Below are 14,659 nucleotides of genomic sequence, written 5' to 3'. Positions count from 1 at the left end.
AAACTTTAAAAAATATATAATTTAATTTCTGCAATAATCAGTTCCATTTTTCAATGGCCCATATAACATTCTTTTCCAAATCACTTGTATTAGCATGTATTATACCTTAAGTGGGTTGCCTATGTCATTTTACTATTTAAACAACAAAAAGATGCTAAAAAAAGCAGTATATTATAGTTAAAACTAAAATCTTGTAACACCAAGGATTGCAGGGCTTGGGGACAGATTTCCTTGGGAGGCAGTAAGCTTCACTGTAGACCTTTTTCAGGATGTTATCCAAATTTCTGTCAAGAATGACATATGGATTTTTGATCCTGCCTTCAGGCAGGAGATTGGACCAGTAATATACTGAAGTCCCTTCCAGTCATATTTTTTCTACGATTCTATGTTTTTGTTCTTGTGACTGGTAATTTATTGTTTGATATTCCTTTGTTCCAGTTTTACCAGCTTAAACTTATTCCGATTTGAAAGAGGGGATGAAATTTTCTCCTCCAACCCAGTGCAACTTGCCCAAGGCTGGTTCACCAATTTGAATTTTTATTTAATTCCCTGCCAAAAGCCTTAGCAGAAACAGATTTTTTTATAGGGTGCACACAAATCTGGAGGAATTAATAAGTTTAGTAAAAAATCTTTATGCATCTACTTAAATTACCCGTTTTTTTCCTTTTGCCTGTCTTTTATTTTCTCTCTCCTCATTGTCAGTTCCAGGAAGCACACAACTGGCCACCTCCAAGAATTACATTTTTCTTTTCTACAGGTAAAACATATTTAACTGCAACTGAGCCTAGCTTGCACTCTTGGTTCCTCTGTGGTTAGTGCTGCCAGCTCTAGATCCTTACCAGAATCTTCAAAGTTATAGCAGGACCTAAACAGTGAGGAATCACAGTCCCAGAGGTATTTTGGGGATTTTCTGTTTGGTTGGTTTTGGTGGGAGCTTTTTGGGTTTGTTTTTGGGTTGTTTTGTTTTGTTTGTTCTGCTTTAGTTTTCCCCAAAGAAATGCTTCATTCCCTTCCTTTTAATATTATTTTTCAATTAACCTAACCCAAATAGGGTTAGGTTAATTGAAAAATTTGGGTTAGGTTAATTGAAAAATAATATAAAAAGTAAGGGAATGAAGCATTTCAAACATGGAACAAACTGTACAACCAACTGTTCAATATTAGGCACTAAAAGCCAATAAAATAAGATCAGTTATTGAATAGACCAATCTAGAGTAACACAAAAGCTAGAGTTTCTTGATGAGAATCTGACAGGTTTCTCATTTGCCAAGGTGAAATCCTGAAAGGTTCAAGGCCTACCTCTTTTCTAGCTGCCACGGCAGTGGGGGCCATGGCTCAACCCCTCAAGTCAGGAAATAATGCAGAGAGCACCAAATAAAGCACCAAAATTTTCCTACCCATGTGGTCCTGTTCTGTTAACCTTAATTCTCTAAATATTCCTTAATTACAGACATCCCATTTAGTCTTTATTAAAGGGTTTTGATGTAATTATGCTTGCTGTTGCAGGCCTAGATATTTTGGTTTTTTGACATTTACACTCATGGTCTAGCTTCCAAAAAGCTGTCCAAACAACACTTCCAATCTCCATTTCTAACAGCACAGCAGAACTGTACATAAGTCTAGACATACTTAGAGGAGCTTATATCTTGTAAAAAGTGTATTCCTGAATAAAGGTCTAAGGCTAAGCTCTTCTCATTTGAATAAAAGAACCATTTCAGTGCATTTTCTAAAAAAAAGTATTTTCTGAGTCAGCTGCAACTGAGCAACCAGATTCATGAAGGAACCATGAAGATGATGAGAAGAGAGTTATGAAAAAGAAAAACAACCTTCACACACATGCAAATCTGGAAAAATATGTTTTGAGAAAGAGTTTGATCACTTTTTACAGACAGTGGTCATTCTACTCTTGAAAGTAACTCCCACACATATTGAGAACTGAACAGCTCAGGCCTCCTGAATATTGTTTGTGTCATATGGCAGAATCATAGCTGTGCTTCCTGCTCCTCATCCCTCCTAGCTGGAGGCTGTGACAACTCCAGTATTTAAAATGTGAACATGCATCATTTATCCCAGGCTGTATATACACTGACAGCCTCACCGGCTATGGTTTCTGTTTAAAACAGAAAATTAGAGGAGTTTTGAGCTAGTCCTCTGCCTTTTTGTCCTCATATAGTTGTATTCTCCCTGTTTTTGTCAGCTAAGCAGTCCAGCTTAGGCTTTTGCAATACTAATCACTACCCACACATTACCCAAAGAACAACATCCCTGTTCCCACCCCTTCCCTGAAATAACAGGCTAAGGAAAAACATTGCAGACAACCAGGCAATTTTTTTTCAAAATAGGCTTCCTTGTGAGGTTTCCATCATTATGTGGTTTTGGCTGGTTCAGAAAGACCATGCAAAGGGAAGTGCCTCTCTTGCAATTTTAGGTCCAATGCAAGAGACAGCTAAAATAAAAGAAGAAAAAAAAAAAGAATAATAATAATAAAGTGCAGGGTTTTTTTTCCAAGACTCAAATACAATTTTAAGAAATAGAACTATGTTTTAACTCTATTAGATTTGTTTTTAATTCATTAAATTATAAACAAATAGATAGAACAATTAAAAGAAGGTGGCAGGGGACTGATAATATGTACAATTAATGGGAGATGTCAGGGAATTGCTAATACAGAGTTTAAAATAATTACCTGTATTAGTCTTTAAACATTATGTTACAGTTGAAGAGGAAATTTATTTTTATATTTACACATATTATTTGTATTACTGTAATTTATTTTCTGTGTGTGTGGCTTACCATGAAAACCAGCAAGACTTGTCCAGTAAATCTGATGTTGAGTCCTTACCTCTGTCCCTTGCAGATCTGTGTCTTGGCCTTTCTGCTGATGGGTGATATCTTATAACCATGGTCAGTTATATGTAACCATGAGTTCAGTCTCCCTCTCAAGGATCCTGCCTCCAGCCCTCACACATCAGGAGAGTGGGCTTACACCCATTATTTTGTCCCACCTGCTCCCAGAGAATACCAGACTGTGACCAGTCCCTTTAATGATTTACAGGCAAATCATACCTTTTATGATTTATTTTTGACATTGACTTTAACATTTAGGTAAATTGCTATGATAATAAGATCTCTAGGAATTTTATGATTGAGGTTAATTGTTAGAGCCAGCAGCTGAGGAATGTAACACAGGAGACTTTGATTTTATTGTTTATAATGAAGTTGTACAATGATGATAAGCTCCAGTTTTGAGTTCTCATTTATCATAATTGAAGAATGTTGTAATTGCTCTGACCTCACACTGGGACCCAGTGTTCTCAGTATTTTTGGTAGAATTTAAACAATAAAAAGAAATTGCTCTTCCCACTCAAACCTTACAAAAAATTGGTGTTCTACAACTTTTAGAAGATGAAAACAACCAACCCAAGGAAAAGCAGGCCCTCATGTTTTACTGACAATTTTACTTTTTTGTTATTAATCGGAAAACAAGGACTTGCACATATGTTCCTGTGAAGCTTTTCCACAGTAGTAAACAGGAAAACGAACATATAGTGGCTTTGTTTTATATATTACTTTTTAAAGAATTAAGAAAAATACTTTCAAACTAACCTTTAGGCTCAGTGGTCAAGAAAATATTACCTTAGTTTTAATGATTAAAACCAGCTTCTAATTAAAATGTCCATCACTGCTTACTTTGATCAGTAATACATTTTCTAGAGACTAGTTAAATCTGGTTTAATAAATAAAAGTTTTCATCTGCATGTACACTGTATGGAGCACTCTTTGTATGGAATTTAAATATCAGGACTTTAAGGGGGGAAAAAATAGTATATTCTCACAAAACCTACAGTTAACAAACCATAAAATTAAAATTTTTATTCTAAATGAAGAATTAGCCCTAGACTATAGCAAAAGTGGAGCTTATATGAGGTCAAGTACCGTACTTGTACCATACCATACATACAAAATGTAATTAAATCTTAGGTAAAAATCTAAAAAGTTATATTTTCTCAACTTTTGGAACAGTACTGCCAATTCTCAAAAATTTAAATTAATTTCTTCAAGAAAGCCCTTTAATTTTTTTTTCAGCCCATGGAAACATGAGACAGAATTTATTTCTGTGTATTATTTTACATTTCTACACATGGATAAAAATGCTAAAATATAACATTAAAATGTTAAGGATTGAAGACAGGAGGCAAAGACAACCTAAGCAGGTTTGTTTTAAAAGCTGTAATGCATATGTTTTTTATTTTTATGATCAAGCCATATTTCTGTAAAATATCATCATGAAAATATTTTCAGTATTATGAGAGTTATAATTTGCTGATTCTGTTCAAAAATTCACACCCTTTCTGATAAATTATGTTTAAGACAAAGAAGAAAATACTTTGGAAATAGTTTTAATCTAGTAAGTCCCCTGCTAACTTATAGTTCAGTTCTCTAATGTTTGTTTAATACTCATATATTCACATTTTTAACTCTACTTTTCCTTTATAGAAAAATGTGCATTATTTCCTGTTAAGTGGTTCAGTTGTGACCAAAATACTGTAGATGGCACTGCAGAGCACATGAGCAATTTAATTTTTTTCATACTGAAGTCACTTTAATGCTAACATGACTGCACAGTGGGTAAAGGCATGAATAAAAAACCTTTACTGAAATTTCAAGATCTTTTAAAAGATCATTTCAGAATGTGGCTAGTTAGATCAAATCAGGGGGAATGTACTACGAAACACAAGTGATTAAAGGTTTTGTAAAATCAAAGTGGTCCTGTCTCTTTTCTCTCATGTGTGGGTCACTGTGCCTTTCACAGCTATTCAAGCCCTAATTACTCAACCTTTGCACATTTTTTGTCACTTTTCAGCATTAACACTGTTTATATAATAATTGTTTTGTTGTTGAAGTAAATAAAATGATACCAACTCTTGGAGTGCAAATCAAAAAAGGTTACTGTGAATCAGTGAGTGGCCCTGTCCAGATTAAAAGGAAAAAGACACAGTCTGTACAATCATTTCCAAATGATAATTCAGGAAATTCCATTGTGAGCTTGATATTTCCTAGATATCCTAATTTCTGAATGTCTAACATACAGGAGTATGTGACTTCAAAATAATTGCGTATGCATGTGCTTGTCTGAAGTGCGAGACGTGCATTGTACCAGGTCTGTGTGAAAAGCTTGGCTGATGTCTAAGGGGAGGGCTCAGACTCATCTAAGCAACATGTTCAAGTGTCAGGATCAGGATTTCATCACTGGTCATTCAAACTATGTTTTTTCTTCATATTGAAGTGGCCAAGGACCTCATACACATACTCCTTGTATAAGTACAAGATCATGACTTGTCCCATTTTCTGTGTCTTCACTGTCCTGCTGGACATCTTACCAACAGTGAGCTGTCTAAGAGTTGGCTACATTCAAGGGCACTTTCTTTATCTCAACAAGCTTTAGGCACTAATAATGTGGACAAAAAAATATGAGTCTCGGCCTCAGATGATGCACTAATATATCAAATTTTTAGTGTGATAGCCAAAAGAGACAATAGCAGGATTTTAGATCTTTAGAAGATTAGCACAAAGTAAAGAATGAGGCGCCATAACTTCTACAGGATACAACACTTAGTCCAGTTTTGAAAAATACTAATCCAATTAAAATTATGTTACATGTATGGACACCATTCAAAACCCAGCAACAGAGTACTTCATCTTGTCAGCGAGCATCACATTAATTACATAAGCTCAATTTGTTTAGTTTTCAAAGAGAAATTGCAAGGTAGGTTTGATCATTTTTTTAAGTACATGCAGGAGAAAAGTTTTTTGATGGTAGGATTTTTAAAAAAGGATAATGAACTACAGCAGAAAATGAAGCAATAACTAGGCAAATTAAGTGATAATTTTAAAAGAAGTCTGCCTAGGATGTTGCAGGTAGTCAGAAAACTAATCACTGAAGTAAACTGCAAATGGGGGAGCTGATGATCTATAAACTTGAAACTTATAGAATTAGATATTTTTGTAAGAGCTATGTTGTCACTCAATCACAAAGATCCACATTCAAAGCAAAAGTTTTAAATAAAATAGCATACCTTGTGTTGTAAAGACCAGATAGATGATCATAAAGATTCTCTGCTGTCATAAAAAATAAAATTAGTGCTGATAAAAAACCTGAAGAGTATTTTACCCTAAAAAGAAAATTAAGACCTTTGAGTTCAAGACATTAAGAATATAGATTCTATATAAAACTATTACTGTAATTTGTAGTTGAAGAATAGTTTTTGTTTTCTACTTTTCACTCTCTCTCAAGTGAAACTTTTAACATGTTTTACTAGAAAGAAAATTCCAGATGGAAACAATGAGAAAAAATACAAAAGACCCAAACAGGTCCAATTTATGACAAGAAATCAACCGGTTAGAAACATTTCTGTACAATTCTTTTATGAAAATCCAAGAGAAAAAACCTGCCTCCAAAATATTATGGTCCTCCTGCCATTTATACTGTTCTATAAAGTTAATTTTTTGCTATTCAATTGTAGTCAGTGTAAGGTTCTAGTCCGTCAAGATTTTGGGCAGCTAAATATTTCTGGCCAGGATGGTGCATCCTTCCTTCTACCCTGGCTGCTCAGCTGGCATTTTGAGAAATGCATAAAGCAGTTTTGAGAAATAAGGACACGTCTGGTTTTGCACAGATGGTATGATCAAAGCACCCTTGTTATTTTTAGCCTTTTTTGCAATTACTGTACCCTGACCTCAACACTGTGACCCAGAGAGCCACTGTTTTACATTTAAGTCTCAAGATGAAAGCAGTGTCAAAATTTTACATAATTTTGATATTCTACTCCAAACCACAGACAAGATCACAACATGTTTTGTCCCCAGGAAGTTTTTATTTCATAAGTCAGCTAATTTCTGGTCTTGTATACCTACTTGATTTCCTGTATTAAAAAAAGATGTTACGAAATATTTTTTTCATAAACTGTAAGAATATGGGAGAAATACTTTTCAACAAAGTCCAAAATACAATATTGAATGCTGCACTGCTTTTTATGGCTTTGTAGAATAATTCCTCATTTAATTCCTTTTAATCAAATAAAAAAGTTCTTTTCCAAAAAGACCAGGGAAAGAAAATATCCATTTCCAAATCAAAAGATAAATAGTCACAAAAGATAAATAGTCACAATAGACAGTGAATCAGTGAGCTTACATGTCAAAGTACTTGCTAAAAATTAAAGAAGACTTATGTGAAAGTATACCATTTGATACAATGTATCTGATTACTTCCATGAAATCTTCTGTTTCTGACAATTTCATTTCAGAAAAAAACATAATCATGTAAAGCAGTCAGCAGGCTGATGGTTGAAACTTTCCCTCTCTACTCTGCTCTGGTGGCAACCCATCTGAAGTAATGCATCCAGTTCTGGGATCCTCAGTGCAAGAAAGACATGGACCTGCTGGAGTGGGTCCAGACAGGAGCCATATAAATGATCAGAGGTATGGAGTACCTATGAAGAAATTCTGAGAGAGCTGGTGTAGTTCAAGCTGGAGAAAAGAAGGCTCTGGTGAAATCTTATTGTGGCTTCTTAATATATAAAGGAAGCTTATAAGTAAAATGGAGACAGAGATTTTACTTGTAGTGACAGAACAAGAGGTAACAGTTTTTAACTGAATTGGACATAAGGAAGAAATAAGGATAGGATAAGGAAGGCTTTTTTAATTTTGACAGTGGGCAGACAATGGTATTAGTTGCCTGGAGAAGCTGTGCACACCACATGTCTGGAAGTGCCCAAGGTCAGGTTGGCTGGGGCTCTGAGCAACCTGATCCAGTTGAAGTCCCTACTCATTGCAGCGGGTGAGGAAGATGGACAAGATGATCTTTAAAGATCCCTTACAATTCAAATAATTCCAAAGTTCTATGATTTTCTGATTCCATTTTTACATTTTATTTCTGGGAAAATGCTTTTTTGCAGTTTGTTGATATTTTCTAAGTATGATGGTGTAAAAAAATCCTGTACAAACAGTATCAAGACCCTATTAAGGTGACAGGTCCTGTGCTATGAGCCCTTACAGTTCAAAATCTTAGGAAACACAGATAGTGTACACATAACTGGATAAGCATCTATCTAACAGAAGATCACTGAAAAAATACACTTTAAACTACTGCTATATGAGTTAGGCCATACTTCCTCCACTCTGTTCTTTGTGTCAGAATGTGAATTGATTAACCTTCATTTAATGTTTTACTGTTTTTCCTGGAGGCAAAATACCCACACCCTGCTGAGCTATTAAGAGGGCAAAGAAAACATTTCAATTTTTTATTTCAATCTCTAAATCTTAGGCTAAAAAAATAGAGGGAAGGGAAAATAGTTATAGGGGTAAGAAAGAATAAGGAAAATAGAACTTATTAAAAGAATGTTTACTAAAATATTGAGAGGACATACTGGTAAAACCAGCAGAAACTACATACTGGTAAAAACTTTTATTCAGGAGAAGAAAGAAAACTAATAGCTGAGGAGAAGGCATGAAGCAAGATTCAAAATTACTCTAGCAGCAACCTTTTGAAAGAGAGTCATTTGTGTGATGTTAAGAGAAGAAAAAGTAAGCTGCAGCATGTGAGGCATGAAAGGATAAGGGAGCTGAGGATCCTTAGATTTTGGAAGAAGCTGAAAGTGTATAAGACTAAATGTGGTAAACACAGATATAATCTGTGCAGGTCATGAAGGAAAGCAAAGGTTAAGTCGAAGGTGTCCAGACTCCATGCCTCTATTTTTGTGATCCAACATGACAGAATCTAGGGGGAAAAGATTTTAGGAATTTAACTTTAGCCTTACTCATCTTAAACCAAACTGATAATTTCATTCATATCTTCTCAAAGTTACATACAAGGACTTTAGCAGAACAGAACTCTCACTTAGAAAATCCAGGTTACATAAAAATATGCAATAGATAGCACAGGATCCTAGAGAACAGGTATTTTTTGGCTCCTCACTGACCTTTTCAATCAGAAATTATGTGAGGAATGCCAGTGTTTTAACCATTCCAGCACTAGTTTGTCTAGAAACATGAAAATAATCCGTATTTTGTCTGAAGTACAAAATACTATTCTATGCAAAAGCAACAGGCAGCATGTGGCAGACATTATAGAAAACAATCGTGTGACACATTTCCCAAAATAAAAACACATGTAATAGCCATGTGTCAGTTCAATCAGAAATATAGTTATACTTAAAGGCAATTATTCCCCTCCTTTTTCCCATTTTTTCATATCATAGCCCTGCAAGTCACTGCAATATTTTTTTACAGAATAATTTTGGCATTACAATTTTTCTCACTATTTTTTAAGCATTGCAAAAGTAATGTCACAAAAAATGTCATAATCAGTACATGTAAATATTGATCTACTAAGAAAATTGCACAGAATCAAAGGACGAGCAGTGGGGTATGGAAGCAAAGAGACAAAAGACCCTGAAAGATTGATGTGGACCTACCAAAATTTAGAAAAAATCCCCCAAAAAATCTTCCAACATATTTATGTATGATTCTACATGATCAGTTATAAAATAAATGTATTTAAATTCTATTTGATCTTTCATCTATGAAACTATGTAGAATGTCAAGGCAAAATAACATTTCCTGTTCTACTGGTTGTTCAATATACCCATCTCCTCATATAATTGAAGATCTTTGTACAAAAGGGAAGTTTTGCAGATTTGGATAGACTCCTCTTAGCTAAATAGGTGCCACACATTGTTCTAGGAAATTCTGAAGAGTTGTATGACTTCATACATAGGAAAATAATACATCTTTTGAAAATTAGTTCTTTTAGAGTAAAAGGGGAGAAAACAGAAACTATGGAGAATGAAAACCCATAATTCTTTGAACCCTGTCTCTCTGTAATCATCTCCATCTTAATAAGCAAGACCACAACAAGACCACTTCCCACTGCTAGGCAGGATGACTTCTTGCACTTAAAAGGGAGGTGGTTTGTTTCCAAATCAAGAAAAACAGACAGACACCAGTCATCTCCACACAGTGACGTGCTCCACACAAGCATAAACATGTAGTGCAAGCAGAAATTAAAGTCAGTCATTTCCACTCCTGCTACTCACATGGAAAAGAGCTGAGTGTTGGAAAAGTTTAAGCAGTAGGCACAGATACAGAGGAACAATAGGAGTAAGAGAGTGGATTTCAGCCCAGAGCAGTTTAGCACATTTACCAAAAGCTCGTCCAAAGAACACAATGGTTCATGTGGTGGGAATAATGCCTACCAACCACAACTATTTTGGTTCAAACTTTAGTTGTGGTCACACACAGAGTACTCTGACAGAGTTCAAGAAGGCATTTATAAATTCAAAGCTAAGCACATGTTCTTTTGCCTTCCCAGAGCAGACAGAGTGTTTTGTGCCTCTCACGCTTGAGTTCAAGATGAAATCAGACACTGAACAGAGGTCTGCACTGAGTGTGCCCCCACTCCATTGTCAGTTCCTACCTGCATAAGGAATTCAACCAGGAACATTCCTCTAAGTAGATGCCAGAGCTCCTCTACTATATAGCCAAAACATCATGGTGAACTCCTTACTAAACACATTTTCTAAAATATCAGCACAGTGTCAAATGGTTACCTGTTTCCTTTACCAAATTATTTCAGTTACTAAAATCTAAAAATTTTTAAGTTTGTATATTTACAAACTTTTATTTATATTTATATTTGTAACTCTTACAGGGTTTCTTTGTTCTGCTTAGAAGAACTCTGCACATCACAGAGTTAAGACATAAAGGTAATCAAAAACATTTTGAAAGATAAGCACTGTGAAAACCAGCTTATAGTAATTCTAAGGCATCAAGGAAGTGATACCTGAAACAGATCTTGAACAGAAGAATTCCCTCAGTGGGTGAGTGAGTGTGTGTGTGGCTGTATATATAATTTGCTGTCATCATTTTAAAAATTTTAAATTATATTCTTACAATAAAGTTTTTATCAAAGAAAGGGTATAAATAACTTTACATTTTTTAAATAGTGCACTAAAGTAGATTTTGCAAAAATTATAGTATTTTTTCTTAAGATGGAGCATAGTCGTTTTATGCTAAGACATAACAATTGGACTTCAAAAGCATATTTAAATACTTAATTCAGATCTGCTAGAAAAATTCCCAAGTAAAACACTTTTCTTCTGATGAAGGCTACACCTTGTTCAACTGATGTGTAACTAAATTGAGCTCTGACATTTTCTAAAGTTTTTAATTATATTCTTTTTTTCCTCAGAATACATCAGAATTTTGAGATGAATGCCTCCATTATTCTGGCTTTAATATGCTTCCTGTTAATATGATAAATAAAGTATATGTGGGAAAACAAGTCGAATGCCAGAAGCATTTGTGTCCAACATAAAACAAGTTTAGAATCAGGGAATGGAAGAGCAGATTCTAGGATAAAAAAAAATCTCAGAGTATTTTTTCAGAACTGCTGTTATGCCATAGAGGAAACTGTGTGAACATGACCTCAGGCTGTCTCAAATGACCATGGAAAGGCAAGCTTGTTCCCTGGAGGCCCGTGGGGTTCCCTAGTGGAGCACAGATCCACCTACAGCCCATAGGAAAGAGCAGTCCTGGTCGTGGCTCAAGACACCTGAAAACAGTCTTTATCACTTGTTGTCTTTGAATGAAGGCATAGGAACCTCATAAAAGGCAAAATATATTATTTGTGGGATACTTTTAAAAGTTTATTTGGTGGCAAAAGAAAAACCTAACAAAACAGCTAAACAAAAAGCAATAAAAGGCAAAGGCCTTCAAACTGATACAGATTCATCTATAAGAGAGGTATTAATAGCCAAATGGTTAGAAGTATTTATACATTATGTATATATTTATTTCATAATATAATAACTTGGAATTATTTGAAAAAAAACCCCAGAAGTTTAAATGATGGAGTTGGAAAGTCTGTATTACTCTTTGGATTACACCAATTAATAATTCCACTGAACAAGTTTCCTCCTAAAAGGACAGCTGCCCTAAATAACAGCTCATACTCACCAGTTTTTCCTGGTGATACAACCTAGCATCTGCTGTCTGGTTAAAAAAAATTAAAACTGCCAACTAACAAATGTTGAACTATCAAGTATACTGTGCCCACACCTGTGGAGGATTCTATATGCAAACTGGAGCTATTCCTATTTTTCAAGCAATGCATCAATCTCTTCCTCCCTGACAAAAATATTTAACCTTTTTTTTCTAAAATAGGCAATTAGATGACACAATGTTTTTTCCTCAGGCTGATGCATTATGTACTACACAACTGACCTGCAAGGTATGAGAAACACCAGAAAACAGTAACTGTTTTTAAGCTGTTAAAATGCTGGGATGAACTCAAATGCCAGCAAGGATCCTTTTGACCAACTACTTGTCTCCATATGTAGATGGCTGTTATCCTTCTCTTCTACAAGCTGTGAACTGAAATTAGTTATTTTGTATAATAAATAAAGCTAAGCAGAAATCCAGGGACAGCATAAAATTTATTTTTGCCTCTGACAGTCTTTGAGGTGAGAACTAGACTTCTGTTTTTCTACTGAAAGGCTTTTAAATTGTATTTAAAAAAATATATGATAGAGGTAATGGCCAGGTTTTTTTTACCAGTGCTATTATCTATTTTTAATTGTTTTGTGGATAATTAGAAGACAGATATATTGGTCTCTATATGGAATAACACCTAGAGGAGGGAATCTGGTTGGACACATTTCATTACAGTAGTCCTCTCAATAGAGTATTAGTTTTGGGAAATATAATTTTAGGTTTTGTTCTCCTCAATATGTGTGTCCTACCATTAAAAGATATACAAAGTGGCTGGGTTTTGCCTCCAGATTTCCTTATCTCTTCCCTCCCCCTGTGAGTGGAGGGCAGATGGCAGTTTGTCTCATACCTCTGAGCATTTGCTTGAGAGATGCGGGGGTATGAGATAAATTTCTTACACCAAGTCTGTAAGGTGTCTCTCACCAACATTGCAGCTTTGGACATGTTTTGTCTCTTCTTCCTCTGATGATGCATTATGTGTTGAAATCATTAAAATATGTACTTAGCAAGTAATGGTAGAGACTTTTTACCTCCTCCTTTTAAATTATTCAATCCACCTTTGGTGTGTGGAGAGGGGGATGTAGGCTTGTCATGAATATAATGGCCAGATTGAAAGATTGTTTTCCTCTTCTATTTTTTTTCCTTGAACTTCATATAGACAAATAGTGATCAACTGAACTCACTTGGGAAAAAAGTCTTCCTTCTAGGTCCTTTAAAATACTATGTGAATTTCAATGTATTTGAGAAGTTGGATTTTCGGGTATTTATATAAATGTCCCATTGAATATTCATACCCCTGTGGACAATTAACTTACAGATGATTCTTGGGAGCCCTTTGTAGAAATTAGGCATTAGGTTTAAGGGTTGACATAATCATTATAAAATGGCACTCCTACTGCATCTCATTAGTACAGGTCTACCTTGGATGTTATATCATGCTCAGAAAAGGAAATAAAATAAAATCTGTCTCTTAAAATCTATTCCATATAATTTCAGTCATTTATTATGAAGTTAAAACCAGTTAATTGGATTGTACCAGGAGAAATGAAGTTATATTTTGTGTTGTTCCCAAATCAGAAAAAAAATACTGATCTGATATTAAAATTAGACTGTAAGTCACTTATCTAGATTGTCATATCCCTGAGAAAATGCATTTTATCCTCACAGACATTAAATAAGGAGCTAAACTCTTCTCTCATTCATGCCTCATATATCTATATATTGGACAAGTAGATATATTTTGAAAAAAATACCTAAAATTAATAACTATAAGCAGTCTTCTTCACAAGCCTGTTTCTATAGCCTGTTGTTCTGGTCAGATGACATTATTCAAAGCTTTACTGCAAGCCAAGAATTACACTGAGATCCTACAGTTGTTTTATGTTCTTGTTTTTATTATCTGACAAAGAAAGAAACATCCTGTTTCTTATTCAGTTACAGCAAAGAACTGACATCAACAAAATGAAGTGCACAGACACTTAGTCAGAGTTTAAAGCAGAAGAATTCTTGGATTTAGGCTTTGAGTTCAGTTTAAAGAAGTTTAAGTTATAAAATTAAGGGTACAGCTGTTGTTATGAATTTAGAAAACTTTTTTAGAATTTAGAAAACTTTTTTAGAATTTAGAAGTTGTTTAGTGGATAATTTCATTCAAAATCAGAGACCTGGCAAGGAAAAAAGTTGTGTGAATCTTTTTGCAAATGAAATTATGTAGTGGCTGTTATGTTACATATGGCTGGAATTTTTGCCAAATGTTTAGAAAATGACGTACCTATATTTTTATTTCAAGAAAACAAGTATTTTTATCTGCATAGATTCTAGACATGTCATTTGTTATAAAATGTTTATTAGCATAAAACTACTCTGATTCAATGGCATTGACAGTCTAGTGACATCAGTACAGGTATTATATTCTGTTACTTTTTGCAAGGAGCAAGAATGTTAAAACATATTACATAACATTGTAATGAATACTTCATTATTTTTAGGTGTAATAAAATAACTGTTTTGTTCTTACTGTATGCTCTTTCTTATGAGTTCTCTGTTTGAAGGCATAGTGAAGAAAAGTGTTTTATTTTCACACCAGGGGCTGCAGAGTTAAAGCTGTAACTGG

The sequence above is a fragment of the Passer domesticus genome, chromosome 1, assembly GCF_036417665.1.
Source record: "Passer domesticus isolate bPasDom1 chromosome 1, bPasDom1.hap1, whole genome shotgun sequence".
Classification (NCBI taxonomy): domain Eukaryota; kingdom Metazoa; phylum Chordata; class Aves; order Passeriformes; family Passeridae; genus Passer; species Passer domesticus.
Note: the sequence above shows the minus strand (reverse complement) of the source record.